Consider the following 18917-nt stretch of genomic DNA (forward strand, 5'->3'; position numbering starts at 1 on the left):
TATATTATAAAATACATTTTTATTGAAATCTTTTGTTTTATATATTCTACATTTTTAAAATTTTATCCCTCCCTTTGTATCCTTCCACAGAGTCATGTCTTATAACTGAATTAAAAAGAAGAAAAACCAGTTCTAAAAACCAAACACATCAAAATAAATCTGAGATTAGGTGCAGTATTCCCACACCTATATTCTTTCATCTCTGCAAAAAGAAATGCATTCTTACATCTCTTCTTTGAGACCAAGATTGGTCTTTATAAATTCATGACATTTATTTTTTTTAGTTTTTTTTATCCTTTTCTATCCTTTTAATTTATTATATCATTTTTTCACCCTTTTAAACTCCATAGTAATATTCCAAACTGGGAGTCACATAGTGTACGGTAGGTAGAGAGAGCTCTGAATTTGGAGTCAGGGGACTAGCTCTGCTGATTACTGCCTAGAGCACCATGGGCAAGTCGCTCAGTGTCCTGAGGCCTCATATCTTCTCTCTAAAAAATGAAGGACTTGGATTAGACAACCTCTAAGGTTCCTTCCAGCTCTAAACTTTTCCTTTGTACCAAAATTTACTTAGCCGTCACTCACATCAGTATTCCTGTTTTATTATGTGATTGAGTTTTTCCAAAGTTGTGATGAATATTAAACTTCTGTTGTTTTAATGTATTACAGTTAGGAAATTCCCCTTTTTCCAAATATTTGTACATATTTTCCCCAATATAATGTAAGCTTCTTGAAGACATAGACTTTTATTTTTATTTTCATGTCCCCAGAGCCTACCACAGTGCCTGACACATAGTAGATGTTAGTTGATTAATTGGCCAAACATTTCAGAAATACAAGAAATAAAAAATTAAAATTTAATTTTTTAATAGAGAAGTATCTAATAAATTTTAGGGATTATGTCTTTTTAAGAAGACTGAGTTAAAACCTATTGAAAAATATTATACATTTGTACATCTGGCTGTAAAAGTGTCTCACAATTCAGTTTTCATTGTTTGCTTTCTTATAGTGAATAAAGATATTTATAAATTGAAACATCTTTTCCCTTGAAATGAATGAGTAGGCTGCTTTTGTTGTCTGTGTAAATTAAGTACATTTTCGTTGCTTTTTACAGGTTTAGTTAATCTTCCAGTGAAAATATACATATAACATAGAATTTTAGGGCTAGAAGGGACTTTTAAGGAAAAACTAGACCTTTCTCCTCTTTTTTATTTGGTACGAGGAAATAGTCATAAATGACTTGTCCAGTCTAGTCACACATCTAGTTAGTGTGACTAGGACTTGGATTCAGATCCTAGGTGATATATACAAGTTTGCCATCAATTAATATTTTATAGGAATTTTACTTATCCAAACATTGCTTTTTTTACATTAACCTTTCACCTAAATTAAGATAACTTGGAAGACTTAGCTTCACTAATGAACAAATAATGCTTTATTTTACATGGATTTGCAATAGGCTTCTGGTTTTTCAGAGGCCCTTGAATTGTTAATATGAGTTGTGTTCATCATGTTCCCCTCTTTGGCCTACCATATTTCAGAAAAATGGTAAATGATTCATTGAACTGATAGTGTAGAAGTCTTAGAGAGACATAGACTCCTCAATAGAAAAAGCAGTGGCCCCATTATTGGACTTCATTTCTAGGACTTCTGAACAGGAATTTGTTATGTTTCAAATGCCACCCAGAGGAAGGCGATATGTAAGACTTGATTATTTAGAGTCAGCATTTTGAATAAGCTTATGAAGTAAATCAATGCTGGAAAATATGGAATACTTATGAACCACTTATTTCTTTAGTGCAATATGGAATCCATTGGTATTAGTAACTCTGAAGTTATTATAATTCAGCCTCTACCTTTTTAAATCTATTGCTAGTCTTACACAGGTTTCTCTTAGTAATTTAGCAACTTAGAGAATATTATAAATGAATAGGTGCTTTATTGAACTGACTGTAGGCTAAGTTCCTTTTCTGCAAGAAACTCCAGAATGGCTATTCATCTCAAAAAAGAAACCTTTCTTGTCTATACTAAACAGACAGTTGGTTCTGCACATCTTAAATAAATCCTACTGATGCCCAAACCCTATGCTTCAGCTTAATTCTTTTGAAATTGATGGACCTGCTGCATTTTTCCACTAGATGGGGTAAAGTCATCAGTTGCAAACCATCATGGCAACTTTATAGGACATTAGCATTTTCTAATTCATAAAGAGGGTGGGAGTGATTTACTTTTGTAAAGTGGTGTTTCCTAATGTTCTCTTCCTCATTCCTCAGCAGATTTTCACAGTTTACACAGCAAATTCTATCTTTGTTGTTGTTGAGTCCTAAAAGTTGTTCCTAACTCGTTGTGTCCTCATTTAGGGTTTTCTTGGCAAAGATACTGGAGTTATTTTCCATTTCCTTCTCCATCTTATTTTATGGATGAAAAACGGAGGCAAACAGAATTAAGTGACTTCCCCAGGGTCACGCCAGTTAATAAGTGTCTGACACCAGATTTGAATTCAGGAAGATGCCTAACTATCCACTGTTCTACCTAGCTGCCTTAATTCTACCTAACTTTTTTATAAATGATATCCTTCTTGTATTATATTTATTACTGATTATATCCTATCTCCTCACTTATTTCCCTTCCTAATCCCCATCCCCTATACCTTCACCTTTTAAAGAAAACAAAATAGTTTAGTAAAACTAACCAATATAATAAAGTCTTAGTGAATATGCATAATTTAAATTCCATAACCATAGTCCTCTCTGCTTCAGTAAAAGAAAGGAGAAACATTTTCTCAACTTCTTCAGAGGAAAACTTGGTAGTTATAATTACACCGTGTTCAGTTTTGTTTTTGCTTTTTCATTTAACTTGTTGCCATTGTCCTACTTTTTCTATATTTCTGTGAATGAAGATTTTATCAATCTAATGAATGAACTTAGCTAGGCTTGTTATTTAGAAGGCAAGCAGGCCTACTGTTTCACTGCATCTGTCCTTAAAGCCTTTCAATTTGGCATTCCACTAACATAGTCTTTGAGAATCCATCCCACTCACATCATAATAGAATAGTATATATACTTATTAATTAAATTCACCTATCTCCTCTTTTCCTCCCTCAGCACACATGATACCTTTGGCTCATCAAATACAACTCAAGAATTATTTCTCTTTATACTGTTTACATAATTATGTCTTTAGAACCAGCGTACACCATCCAACTCCCACATACATGCTCCAACAAAACCTTAAATTTGTACCTCCCTAAGCAGTAAATCTAGTAAGAAACTATTAAAAATGACTTCTACCCCAGATGTGGCCAAAAAATCATCCAGCTGGCACTGGTCAGCAAAGCCAATGCCAGCATAAGCAAACAAGTTCACACCTTCCCAGCATGATCAGGAACCACCTAGAGACACATATAGTTTATGGGTCTTTGTGGACAGTAAGAGTTTAGCCTCCCCTTGCCTCACAGAAAACCCCAGCTCAGACTGGGAAAGTCCAGGTGTTTATAAGTTCAAAGAAGACCCTAGCACTTTGTCCTGGGACACAGTGGAAATCCCTGAAGATCTAGTTTTCTGAATCTCAAATCCAAGGTGGGGAATAGGGCTTACCCCAAGAAGTAGTGTTCAGTGCAGGAATTCAGGCAACCCAAGATGAGACCAAGCAGAGATCAATCACTCCATTCAAAAGCACAGCAGGGGGTAGAGCCTAGTGTGCCCCCTGCCTCAAAGCCAAAGTTAAATATTTAAAGGTGGAGACATGATTAAACCAAACAAGAAAACTGAAGAATTAGAGATGCCCAAATATTTGATGAAGAACAGAAAAGCAAATAGAGTCTAAGGGAATGCCTTAGATCACTTCTTAGATGTGTTTGGAGAATGGCTGAAAAATAGGAGTGTAATGAATATAATTGTGTATTATTGTGTTATATGAAAGAGAAAATTTCAGAATCTTCAGTGTAAACTGATTCAGAGGGAATTGAGTTAAACTAGGGAACTTTTTTTTTTTTTTTTTTTGGTGCTTCGGTGTATTTTCTCATAGGTGGAAGAGTGGTAAGGGTGGGCAATGGGGGTCAAGTGACTTGCCCAGGGTCACACAGCTGGGAAGTAGCTGAGGCCGGGTTTGAACCTAGGACCTCCTGTCTCTAGGCCTGACTCTCACTCCACTGAGCTACCCAGCTGCCCCCAAACTAGGGAACTTTTAAAAGTTTTATAGTATATTTAAAGTTTTATCATATTTTAAAATGTAAAAAACCATTCTTAGCTTGCATGTCATTCTTCATTATCAGGCCAAGGTGGATATTGTCCCCTGATTAGGTCTATCAGTTATATACTTCCAGCTTTGAAGCCCTTAAAATCTGGCTTCAACTTATTTCCAGCCTTATTATACATTACTCCTCTTTAGGCAATTTACAGCCCCTTCAGTCTTGCCTTCTTACTGTTTCTTTTATATAGCACCCTTTCCTATTTCTTTGATTTTTGTCTATGCCTAGAATATACCCATCCTTAAGTTTCATTTGGTGAAATCCTTTGTTTTTTTCAAGATTGAGCTAAAGTGCTGCTACACAGAGCTTTTACTAGTTCCCACAAAGGCTACCCTCTCCCCACATACCCTTGTATCTCTTTTGTATGTACATACTCTGTATGTGTCTCTACATCTTGTCTAACTTCAGAGACTATAAGCTCCTTGAAGTTAGGAACTATTTTATTTTATCTTTTTATCCCTAGTAATTAGTACAAGGCCTGGCATGTTGTGATTAATATATTTTTGAAGATTGATTAATGTACTAGAGATCTTAGCACAAGAAGACCAATTATTCCTCAGAGATATAACTGAAACTTGGTGGACTAGAACCTATGACTGCAATATTGTTCTGGAAGAATATATCTTATTTTTTTCCTTCAGTAATGCTTTATTTTTTTCCCAGTTACATGTATAAACAGTTTTTGGCATTCACTTGTTAACATTTTGAGTTATAAATTCTTTTTCTCTCTACGACAGTAAGCAATTCAATATTGTTATACATGTGTTATTATACAAAGCATAATTCCATAGTCATCATGTGGAAGAAGACACATTTTTAAAATCCTATGAAGAGAATAAAGTGAAAAATGGTATGCTTCAATAGGCATTCAGACTCCATCATTTCTTTCTGGAAGAGTATATCTTATTCAAAAGGAACTGAATTGATAAAATAAGCGTAGAGTGGATGGATCAACATTATATATATTTATATTTTTATAAAATATTTAAGTGGCAACATAATAAATAAGGTACTGCGGTTGGATCAAAACGACCTGCATTTACAAATGACCTCAAACAACTTCCAGCTTTGTGTAACTTTGAACAGGTCATTTAACCTCTTTGGACTTAAAGGCAACTCTCTTGAATTTATTTTTAAAAGCACTAGGTGTTTTGTACTTGAATAGATCAGGAGTTCTCTGTGCTGACAAAAACACAGTTCCTTCTTGAAGTCATATATTCTGAGCTAGGAAAACCAGAAGAAGAGGCCATTTGGGTAAAAATGAATTATGATAATAACAGACACTCTGGACAGAAACAAAGTCAGTAAATAAAATGCTGACTTCTCTCAGAAGCATGATAACAGATGTGATTTTACATTTCAATTATCTGGATTTCTGCTATAGCTCTCTTTGTTAGAAGGAGAGAAATTGATATTATTTTATTTTGTCTTAATGGTAATTCTATTCTTTCAAAGGTAGAAGAACCAACAATGGACATTGTTATTCTGGCTCTTACTACAAACGAGGAATTACTAAATGACTAAAGTAGAAGTGATGGCAACATTGGGGTGGAAATGACCACTCCATCTTTAAAATTTATGGTAGCATAAAAGGAAGTTTGCCATAGCCTAAGATGTAGTGGTTTTCAAAGAATACAGAAAAGTTAGTTGGATCCTATGAACTAAAATATGGGGGAGATAGGGGATTCATTAAACCTAAGCAAAAATGGAATGGGCTTTCTCAAAAGGTAGTAGGCTCCACTTCACTAGAAATCTTCTTACAAAGGCTTGATGACAACTATCTTGGGTATGTTGCTGTAGCTTAGGATCCTTTTTTTTTTTATTCCAGTACAAATTAAACTAGATACTACTGAGGTCCTTGTAAAACCAAGATGCCAAGTTGAAAACTATGTTCAAAAGCTTGTTCTGAAATCAAAATACTGACTTGGTTTACAGTAATGCAGCCAATATTCAGTATTTTCTGTGATGCTTTTGAAACTACTACTGTATCTAGTTTATGAACAGTATAAGAAGACATTCTTATTTTAGAAGTCCAGGATGCAGTCATCTTATTTGGGTTGGAGTGTGGGTATTTTGGTGGGGGAGAGATTTATTGTTAAGGAAATTAGTTAAGGAATTTTTAAGGAAAATGTAACTCAGTGAATAGAGAGGCAGGCCTGGAGACAGGAGGTCCTGGTTTCAAATTTGGCCCCTGGTACTTGCTAGCTGTGTAACTAACTCTAGGCAAGTCACTTAATCCCAATTGCCTGGCTGTTAGCTCTCTTCTGCCTTGGAATTGATACTTAGTATGATTCTATGATGGAAAATAAGGGTTTAAAAAAATAAGTATACTTGATCATAATTTCACTACTCTTCAGGCCATAGAAATTTCATGGAAAATGATTATGTTCACACTTTTATGTGTATGTGTGTATACTGTTGTTTAGGTTTTTCTGTGCTTCATTTTCTTAGTTTGTAAAATGAAGAAGTTCTACAAACGATCTCTATGGATTTCTGTAGCCTTAAATGTAATTTAAATATTTATCTTTTATATATTAGTCTTTGTCTTTATTCTACCTTTTTATGTATGATAATACCTTTTTTTTAACATATAGTAGGCTCTATTAACTTAATATTTTGTTCCTTTCAGAATTCCTGAAAAGAACAGATAACTTATGTTCTATATTTTTGCCCAATAACATTATGAGAAATCATATAAATTCATATTTATATCAGTGGTTCCCAAACTTTTTTGGCCTACCGCCTCCCCCTTACAGTTATACACTGCCCCCAAATGCACCTGTGGCCATCACCGCCTCCCCCCCCCATCACTGCAGCACCCACCAGGGGGTGGTGGTGCCCACTTTGGGAATCACTGGTTTAAATGAAAATTTTAAGTTTTATCCTACTTTATTATAGATAACCTCTAATTTGAGAAAATGATACACAAAACTCCATACTTAACATTGAAAATAGGATGATTATTCATATTATTAATGAATTCTTTGTCTTGTAAAAATGTGAATTTTTATGTAGTAAATGCTTTTTGACAAATATTTGATTTATATTAAACATTTTTTATGAAACTTCTGTAGTGTAATGAGCTTTATAACCTTGTTAATATACAGTCTCTTTATAACCAAAAAAAATATTCTTATCACATAGACAAGGGAACAAGGGAGCAAATATTTAAGTGACACTGTTCAAGACCTGTGCTAAGTACTTTACATATATTATCTAATTTGATAGACCCATGTAACTAGACTGAGGAGATATAAAAGGAATAGCGATGGACCCCCCCCCTTTTTTTTTTACTGTCAGCTAACAAAAAGATGCCATTATAAACTAAAAAGATATTCCTTAAGTTTGCACAAAAACTGTTAAGTGTTATATAAAATTATGGTAGGCAGCATGTCATGGTGAAAAGGAATTCCATGACCTGGTTCCTAGGGTTGGATGTACCACTTTCTAGTCTTGTGATCTTGGATAAATTACTTAAACTTTTTAAGCTTCATTTTCCTCATCTATACTTGGGTAATAATATTACTTAATTTGGATCCTACTCATAGGATTGTTGCAAGTATCAAACAATTAAAAATTATTACTTTTTGTACCATGAAGTGATATTTTTAAAAGGGCCTACATTTATTTTGGGATATTTGACTCAAAATAAAGTACATTAAAAACACCAAATCCTTTCTTTTCCCCATTTAGTAAAGAATATGATAAAATATTATTACCTTATAAAAATTAATCAAATCTTATACTATATAAATATATTTTTCAGAAGTATCCATAAATCTCTAGCAAAGCCCTACTCCAATGCTTCATTCCAGCCTTGAAGTGATCCAGTGTTTTCAAAGGCTATAATAGCAGATTATAATTGCTGACAAATTGTGGACTGGAAAGGCATTTTGAGTGTGGTCCTAGAAAAACTGTTTTAACTTTAAGAACCAACCTACTTTAGCATGGAGAGGCTCAGTATCAGCAAACTGGCCTGTAGAAAATGAAGCCCTTCAGCTATGGTAATGTATGAAACATAAACATGCTATATGACTCCCTGTCTGGGCCTCTTGTGCTTCTTCAATGAAATAAGGTGGGAGAGAGGCCACAGAATGCTAAAAATGATACAGATTTAGACCATTGATGGGCAGTGACTACTAGTTCATATAAAGTTATCAACTCCTTGTCTAGTACCCACTAAGCTGATTCAGTACTGCTGACATTTATTAAGTGCCTGCTATGTGCCAGCTACTGCTCATGAAAAAAGACAAAGGAGATATATAGTTAAATGGAATAATGGCTCACATAGTCTCACAGTTAAAAAAAAATTGGAATTTAATTTTTGTTTCTATGGGGAACAAGAAATATTCCATAATATATGTGGTTATCTCTAATTATATTTTGTTAATATTGAGCACATAGCAGGAGGATCATCAGCATGAAAATAGTTTTGTCCTACATGTTGTAGAGAATGAAGAACCAGAGAAATTCTGTGAATAATTTGAAAGATTATCCAAACCGAGTCAATAAACATATATTGAAACTTGGTTGCTTTAATACTAAAGCAATCTTGTAGGATGACTGCTGCTACCCCAAATTAAAAGAAATGTTAAATATGTCTCAATTTAAGAACAGATGATGACCTGGTCAGATGTCACCAATTTGGGGGGGGGGGGGGGGGGGTGTGTGTGTGTTCAAAAGTACTCTTCTTGAATAATTAAATAATAATGATTTATTATAAAGTATTGATTTGAGGATAATTATAATAATAGTTGACATAATGTTTTAACATTTAGGACCAAAAGCAAAATACAGATATTTTGTAGGAAATGTAATCTTTACATGACAAAGAGAGGTTTGAAGTGAACAAAAATATTGGCTTAATTTTGGTTATAAGGGTTTGAATTCATTCCGCGATGTAAAAAGTGCTTAAACTAATTTGAATTCTAATACTAAAATACCTAGGGGATTCTCTCTCAAAAAAAAATTCATCATTGTGACCAGATGGCATCCACCCAACAATTTTGAAGGCACTGAAGGTGAAATTGTAGAACTTGCTGGTCAAAACATATAACTTGTCATTGTACACTGTCACTGTACCAGAAAATTGTCATATTGCCAAAATTATTCCCCTTTCGGAGGTGAGGGGAGGTTTAACTCCTAGAACCTTAAAATATATTATTATATATAGATCAGGCTTTTAGAGTAAAGGTTAATATTGCTGAACACTTAATTAACCCAACTCTGTTGTAATGAGGGGGAGTCGTGTTGATCTATTACAGTTCCTTGAAGTTGTATAAACAATGGTATGTGTAAGGGGAAAAATCAGGTGGATAGGACTTCTTTATACTTCCAAAGGACTTTTGACAAGTTTGCAGACCCAAGACTATTCTGTTTGTTTTTTAAGGGCCTTAATGTGGAATTGCAAGGGTGCTCTGTCATGGAAAAGAAGCAAATAGTAACTTATAAAAACATATATCTGAATAGTGAAGGACTGTAGGATAGAAGATCACAGGATCCTAGAGCTGAGAGAAACCTCCAGCCTGACACCAAGGAGATTAAAAGGACTTCTCTAGCTCACTCTGGTAGTCTCTTAGATGGGTTTATAAACCCAGGTAGGTCAAGAGCAAGTGATTTTTTTCTCTATACCATATTACCTCTTTTTTTTTTTTTTTTTTTTTTTTTTTTTAACCCTTACCTTCTGTCTTGGAGTCAATACTGTGTATTGGCTCCAAGGCAGAAGAGTGGTAAGGGTAGGCAATGGGGGTCAAGTGACTTGCCCAGGGTCACACAGCTGGGAAGTGTCTTGAGGCCAGATTTGAACCTAGGACCTCCTGTCTCTAGGCCTGGCTCTCAATCCACTGAGCTACCCAGCTGCCCCCCATATTACCTCTTTAAAAGGTTTCAGTGTGAAAGATCAGTTGTGGCTCGAGAACCTAATATGACTTCATGTTTTTGCCAATTCTATACTCCCTTGCCTAATATTGAAGAGAATGCCCTACAACTCCACTGCAACCGACTGCTCTTTCCAGTCTCATTACTTAACCAAATCGCCACTAGTTCTTTTAATTCCAGCCAAATAAATAATTTTACTTTCTCCTGTTAACACTTTCCTAGTTTCTGACTTTTACTATACATATATATATCATTCTTATATCTGGAATAAATTTCCCACTCTTTTTCAAAAAAAATTTCAAAATCCTTACCTTCTGTTTTAGAATCACTTTTAAGTATTAATTTAAAGGTAGAAGAGCAGAAAGGGCTAGGCAATGAGAGTTAAGTGACTTGTCCAGGATCACACAGCTAGGAAGTGTCTCAGACCAAATTTGAACCCAGGACCTCTTGTTTCTCAGCCTCCCCCACTCTTCTTTATCAGTTTCTTGTCCCTTACTTTCAAAACCTAACTTAAAATTTATCTCATCTTTCCTAGATGCCTTCTATGATTAGTGCCATCAAACTTATACTTTTATTTTGTAGTTCCTCAGCAGTTAGTTTATACTTTATTATATTGTAAATTCTTATTCAGCATGATCAAGGACTAAGTGGTATGTTCCAGTTCATCAAGCGAGTTGAAAGCAGGAAAATAACATATAGATGTCTAATTTTCAAAGAATTATATAATCAAATGCACATTTCATTAACAATAATTAAATGTTCACAATCCATAATGAAAAAATAGAGAATTCTCCTACAAGTCAGGCAGACCAATTTGGGTTCAAGTCCCACTTTTGACATAAACTGGCCATGTAGCCTTGAACATGTCACTTAACTTCTTGTGCCCTAACCAATTCTCTAAGACTACAAATGGCAGAAAAGTTTCTGATTGGTTTTGGTAAAGGAAGTTCCTTATATGAACTCCCTACACCATTGAAATCATATCCCGATTTTATAAATTAAATTTTGTGTTTATGTTTGCTTTTGAAAAATTCAGAAGCGTTTTATGTTGTTGTTTTTTTTTGTTTGTTTGTTTTTGCAATTGTGAATGAAAATTAGGTGTAGTGTTGGTGAATTATAAACATGGCTAGTTAATAAAATGTTCTAATTGAAAGACTGTCTAATAACAGTCTCCTATAATTCAGCTATTGAAAACAAGTTCTATTTGTAACATTCTTAACTCACTTTACTAACATATTTTTGGTTAGCCCACTGAGGATTACTGTAATCTGACATGGTAATTTAGTTTTAATTTCTTCATCTCCAATCCTTACCCATCATCAGTCCTCTCCTTAAGTATTCACAATAGATAATGTTTTGTCATGTTTTGTTTGATTATACTTACTTGTCAAGGAAGCCTTCCATAGGTGAAAGGTGGGGAGATCAACAGAGTAGCAATAAAGATGCAAAAAGAAAGAATGAATATCATAAAACATTTATAAAAATACACAGAAGAAAAGTTCAGAAAGGGATACAATAATTAGGTTTAACGTATGATTTTTTAAAAGTTTTACTCAATAGAATTCAAGGTAACAATTTCATATATTCTCTGTTTTGTTTTTCTTTGTATATTGGAATGTTTGTTATTGATTTAAACTCATAGCGAAAAGGGAAAAATAAGAATCATAACCATGCTTCACCTTCATATCCTATCCATCCTTCTACCCTGATTCTCTGTCAACCCCTTCCCTCCCCTAGGCACAGTAATCAAATCAATAGTGACTCATTTCAGTTAGTAATGATCTCTGATTTGCCAAATTTGATGTTCTTCTGAGGTTTTTGACATTCTTGATCACCCTCATCTTCTAAAAATAGTAGTTTTCTTTTCATTGGATTTTCAGTACACTTCTTAGTTCTTCTGACTTATCATCCCTCTCCCTTCTATTAACAGTGAGCATAATGCTCTGTCCTGGGCACTTTCCTATCTGCACTTACCTCTGATGAGTTTAAAGCTCACCCTTATGTAGAAGACTCATTGATCTGTATTATCGAACTCTGCAGACCCACATTTAGACATCTTAGATTGGGGCCATGTAGGCATTTCAAACCCAGCATGTCCAAAGAGGAATTCACTATCTTTTCCTCAAAACCTGTCCTCCCTGCCTTCTAAATTTCTCTTTTTGTTTTGGACACTATATTCTTCATTATTATTCACGTTTGCAACCTTGGTGTTATTGTTGCCTCCTCATTTTCCCTGACAGCATGCAATCACTTGTAAATCTGTGTAGTTTCTACTTCCACAACATCTCTTGCATTCCCCTCTCTCACCACACACAGCTACTGCCACACTCTAGGTAGGCCCTCATGACCATTTGGACTAGAGGACTCCTAATTTCTCTTCCTACCTCAAGTCTCCTTTCTTTAGTCCATCCACACAATGTCAAAGTTATTATCCTAAAGTGGTCTTCTGACCTTTCCACTTTCCTACTGAATAAACTCCAGTTGTTCCCTATTGACTCTAGGCTAAAACATTATTTAATCTTTGTTTCATCCTTTTATAATTTCTGTTTTTGTGTAAGCTTTAAGGTATATATCATTATTAGTACAGTATTATGTGTATGCAATTTATAAATAAGTAAATAAGCATATTGTGGATATGTGCCCTAAATTTTTTTTTACTGATGGGATGTGTGATCAAAGAAGTTGATAGATTGCCCACTAGTTATCCCTCACTCTTGCTATTTGACCGATCCACTTGTTTTTTTTTTCCTTTAACTAGGACATAAAAGAAAACCCAGTTCCATATTTTTATTCTGTTTCCTTGATTAGATATTATAAAATTAAGCTTCATTTTATTTTCACAAGTTAATTAGCAAAGTACATTATGGATTTTGTGCTCTGTGAGGGACAGAAAGAAGCAAATTCTATTTTTTGGTATAACTTGATATGGGTAGCATTTATTTGCATTCATCATTTGCAGATATGTATTTACTATAAGTCTTAGAGTTATGTTGATTTTCATATATTTGTGTATGCAAAGCCTGCTGGAGCCTTTAAGATACTTTGCAGTTGAGCTAAGTTTCACCAAATGAGGCTTGTTTATGGTCTAGTTTTTAGGTCTCTTATAGGTGTTGTTTACTGAAAGGAATGTTGGAGTGTTTTTTTACATTCAGTTTTGCTTTTTAAAAATGAGGATAAACCTTATTTAAAATATATATTCATTATCATTAGATGTAAATGGTTTTAAGAGTAAACTGTTGGACAAAAAAACTAGATACCTTTTTCTGCTAATCCCAGTTGTTTTCATTCATCATTTAAATTATTCCTGGATTTTCTCTTGCTTTAAGCAGGATACTTTCATTTACACTGTCTTTATACTTTAAATAATGCAGTATCACTTGTAATATTGTCTCTTGTCTGAGGATGTCTTGGAATCCTTGCAGAGCTATTTACCTACCTGTGTGACCTTGGGCAAGTAACTACCCTCTCAGAGCCTTAGTTTTACAAAACCATCTTCAAAATAAAGGGTTGGACTAAATTTGTAGTTCAAAGCCAGTCTGAAATGAGTAAACCTTTACTTTTCTCACTAGATCAAGAAAAGTAGGCCTTGCTTTTAAAAAATCTTATTCTTTCCACATTTGACTATAATGAGGAAGAACTTTCCAAATGAGAGTCAGTTTCCTGTGGTCTTCTAGTTCTATATCTATACAGTTGCTGCCATGAGAACAATTTGTTGAGCAGTACTTAGAAGCTACTGACTTGTCTGTAAGAAACCCTGTGATTATCTTTTCCTTAGATGGTTTCTCAGCCCTTTTATTTACTTTCTTCAAACTCATTCCTTCTTCTGAATACTTTAGTTAGGAGTTATAAGAAATAAAATTTACATTCATTTGTTACTATAGCAACCACTTGACTCACAAGATTAGGTGGGATTTTTTTCTTCTTAAAGTCTGCCTTCTTTCTCCAATATTTAATTACAAAGTCTATTTTTACCAGGATATTAAACACATACCCCTAATCAAATAGAACTTAAATATTTTAGAAGAGGATATAAAACAGTTGTTACCAAAGGAGTAATTTTTAAAAGATTTTTAAAAAACATGCCTCCCAAAGACATTTCAATTAACTGTTAGAAATATATGATCATTTAAAATGCTAAAAGCCTTTGCTAGTCAAGTATGCTCAGTAGCTATAATATTTTCAAATTGTCATTATTTTAATTTGTGACTAGAACAGCCAAGATTTCAAAATCTGTTTATTTGAAAATAGAGAAATATTATTTCTGGTTAAGATTTTTTTAAACAAATTTTTATAATTCAGTTCTTAGTTCCCACTTCTCTCCTTCCTGCACTTCTTTCTTGCTCTGAGAAGTCAAGAAAAACAAAACCTACTTCAAATATGTAAAGTCAAGAAAAACAACCCCCTCTAAAAATGCATCAATCTACACTCTTAAGCCCATTGCTAAAGATAGATCGAGTATTTCATCATTTGCTTTCAGGAATTGTGGTTGGTCATTGTGTTGATCAGAATTCTTAAATCTTTTAAGAGTTGCTGTTATAATATTGTAGTTATTGTATAAATTGTTCTTCTGGTTCTCTTCACTTCATATCAGTTCAGTCCTTCTCAGATTTCTCTGAAACCATCCCACAGGCTCTCCAATATCGTCATTCTCCCCTTTATCTGTGCCAAACTTTTGGATTTGAGTAGTACCTTCATGTTGTTTTAATTTACATATGATCATTAACATTTTTATTGCTATTGATGTGTTTCTTTTCTCTGAAAGAAATACCTATTCATATCTAACTTGTCAACTGGGAAGTGACTCTTATTCTTATAAATTTGACTGTCTTATACATATCTTTAAAATGAGGCCATTAATAGAGAAACTGACACAAATTTCCTCCCAGTGAGTTGTTTTCCTTCTAATTTTATCTACACTGGAATTTTTTATGCAAAAACTTTAACATTATTATCCCTATCCATGTATCTAACAAGTAATTTCTTCTAACAAACATTTCTGAAGGGCCAAGTAAGCTGTGCCCCACTGCAAAGAATAATTTTAGGGTCATTCAACAGTAGAACATCACTATACATTAGTAGAACACTGCATGATGCAGATAAATATAGAGGAAGGACCCAAAGCAGTGAAATTGTGAGATATTTAAGCTCCAAGGAGGTTGCCCTAATAAGCTTTAAAAACAGTGGCATCACTTTGAAAGAAAAGAAAAATTGAATTTGTTTTCATTTAGACCTGAATTTTTTTTCAAATACCACATAAGCTGGCATCCATAAATCATTGTTCAAAGGCCTAACCGGCCACTTACAGAGAAGTATTCCAAATTGCAGATGGACAAATTTCTGTATATAAACTCTAACCATCATAAGAAATTGAGAATAAAAGAAGTTAAGAATATATTTGAAACATCTAAATTTGAAATATTAAATATGGTAGAGTGTTTGAATAGTTTGACCATAAATTTAAAAAATAATTCATAATGAAGATTTCAATAGTATATCTGAAACTTTGTGTAGTTTTGTTCAGTGGCAGCAATAGCCAGAACAAGAATTTCAGCTTTGTGAATATACTGATTAGAAATTTTTAAGTTTAAGAAGTTTTTTAGTGTATAACTTCTTGTTATTCATGTTAATGAACATTACCTGCAGTAAATGTGCATTTTAATCTTATTTTAAAACATTTTAAATAATGAAAACAAATATCACAATGATTTATTGGTACAAAAATTTAAATGAGGCATATTTTATATTATAGGTCAGGATTCTGTAGGAGCCTGATTTTAGAATTCACAAGATCACCTGAAGTACTAGAGAAATATGGTACGTTTGTATTTTTTAAAAATTAATATAAAACTAATATCTCAATGTCAGCTCTTGGCTACACTTGTATGATTGTTTGAAGATTGTCACAATCATAATGAGGCATAGAAATAAAATGTTTGTTAAACCTGTTGGAAACATAAGACTCAGATCCTTAGGGGACAGGAACAGGGCAGTTTCTTAAATTAAAAATACATACACACACATATTCATACATATGAAAAAAATAAGGTTTATTTCGCTATGTTTTTGAAATATCATTTAGCTTTGGGGCAATTTTTTTTATAGTTCAATAAAGAATAAGGTATCTTTGTAATGTTCCTAAAGATTCTTGCTAACATTTGCCCAACCCATATAAACCAATCCAAGAATGCCTTGAAGGACTCCTGAGTGTATATTCAGTATTAATTTATGTTTATATTGTTCTTTCAGGTGTATGCTTAGTTATTAACTTTTTTCAAGAATCTCAGTGTTCATGATAGTACCATTACACTACTACTATTAAGTTTTGCTTGTCTCCCATACTTTGAACCATTGTTCATATTCATACATATATAGGCTGTAAGCAAATTATAAGCTGATAAACTTAAGAATAAATACAAGAAAAGCTTTTAAAACCATAGCTTGAATTATCACCTCAAAAATTAGATTTCTTCCCAAAATTCCATATTTTTCAATTGCCTCATATATTCTACCTTACCTCAAACTCAACATGTCCCAAACTCAACTCCATATCTTTTCACTCAAACCTGCCACACCCTCCCAATTTACCTATTTCTGTAGGCAGTTTTACTATTCTCCCAGTCATCCAGGCTCATAACCAGAACCATTATTAACTTTTGTTTCTCTTTCAATCTTCTAATATGCGAAGTCCTATCACAGTTCTACTTATTTTCCTTCCATTCTTCTGAAACCAAATATGTTCAAGACCTCATTTCTTCTTAACTAGACTATTATATATTCCTTTCAACATTTCCTACCTATAATATTTCCTCTCTTCAGTCTGTTCTCTAACTAATATATCATTCTGTTCACTTTACTCAAAACCTTCAGTGACTCTCCATTTACAGTACTGAATCTTCTTTTCCTTCATAGCATAGATTTGATCCACTTTTCCAACAGTATCTCATATTTATTCTCTATTATGTACACTATTTCAACCAAACTAAACTGTTCTTCATTTCCCGTTCAGCTTCTATCCTCTCTGATCTCTATACCTATGCTTATGTTTTTTTCCCATGCCTAGTTTTTTCCCATCCCCCTCTCTTCAAAAGCTTTCTGTATCTCCCTTCTTTTGAAGCCCAGCTCAGTTGCCACCTCCTCCAGTAAGTTTTATCTTCTGATTTCATTCAGCTAAAAGTGTTCTTTTTCTCCTCAGATATCTCCTAGCATTTTACCTGAACCTCTCCTTTGCATTTATTAGCTTGTCATCCTGTTTTTTAAAATAGTTTTGTTTACATTCCACTACCACCACTCCTACCCCTAACACCAGCATTCTCCCCCCACCACTCAACTTGAATTTCTTTGAAAGCTATAGCTTGTTGTAGCTCTCTTTCTATTTCCATGCCTATCACAAAACCTTACCTAATAGATGCTTAATAAATCATTGTTTTTTAAAAACTGAAATTGTAATTGGTATGCTATTATGTTTAGAAATTGACAGAAGTTTAAAGAGAAATGCTCTCTGAACATTGGATTAGATTGGATTGAAATGCTAACTGATGAGGAATTCTAACTGAAAGTTTGTTTTTATTAGAGTTATTAAGCCTACGCTCAGCTCAAGTTAGCAACTAGACTGGTGTGACAACCTGTTTTTAATCAGTGACTCAAAGCTGTGATCACCTCGATGTCACCGAATGGCCACAGCTTGTAAAAGGTAACTTTGAATATTATTTCATGGTCTTTGGTGGGCTATCTTTTTGTAAAGTAAGGTTATGTAGTAATTATTGGTAGTTATACAAATAAAAATATAAAATTTGTAGAAATACAGTCAAGAGTATTGGGCATAACATTTTACCTACTTTTTCATGTCTTTTGAAAAATTACCACTACTTTTTCCTTCTCAAAAAATGTTTGTAGCAGCCACAAGTAGACATAAGTAGACAATTTGGACAAAGGACAGGACAAAGTATTTTGGTAGGGAAATGATTCTAGGCTTATGACTTTATTATTATTATTACTATTATTATTCTGAATGTTATGGAAAAATATTAGGAGACTTAGAAGTTTAAACTTTAAAATATGCATTTCATTTGGTGAACTTTTTATTGAAACATTATTCTAGAAGATTTTACAATTTTAATAGAACGAGTATACTTTTCTCTCCTCGTGAGTTAAAGTGAAGTAAAAGCAGTGGCTTACAGAATGGAGAAGCTGCACCCAGTATTATTGGAAGTGAGCCACCATTTGAATTTGCTAGCTCATGCTGCAGTATTCAGATTAATGGGTGTCTTGTGATCACATTTTCTGCAATCCAAATCAAGGCTGAAAATTACATGAGTATTTGCCCTGAGATTTTCTCTTTCATTCCAAAATAATTTGCTTATTAAAATTTTAAAATCTTTCATAAGTTTTCATTTAACAGTTTTAGAAAGATAATACCCCAAAAGTAATTTTCCCCCTTGTATTTTCTAAATTTAGTAAAAAAATTTGAGTTTTTATTGTACTCTTAAAAAACTGTAAATATTTGTCATTAGGAGATAAAAAACTTCCTTTTGAACAAACACAGTTTGTTCAAATTGATTGAATATTATGTAATATCATTGAAAGGTGCTTGATACTCCACAGTTTTTGAAAGTTGGACCTGTCTTGGAAATTTGCTAGTTTTGTTTCCTGTCCTCTCTTGCTTATTGGTTTAGAAAATTATTTATAAAATAAAATGTAAGCAGGGCTACTAGAAATTTAACATGTCTGACTTGAACCATTTACTTAAATTTTTTTATAAGAAAAGTTTTTCTATTTGTTCTGTGGATACTTA

The sequence above is a fragment of the Gracilinanus agilis genome, chromosome 3 (genome assembly GCF_016433145.1).
Source record: "Gracilinanus agilis isolate LMUSP501 chromosome 3, AgileGrace, whole genome shotgun sequence".
Lineage (NCBI taxonomy): Eukaryota > Metazoa > Chordata > Mammalia > Didelphimorphia > Didelphidae > Gracilinanus > Gracilinanus agilis.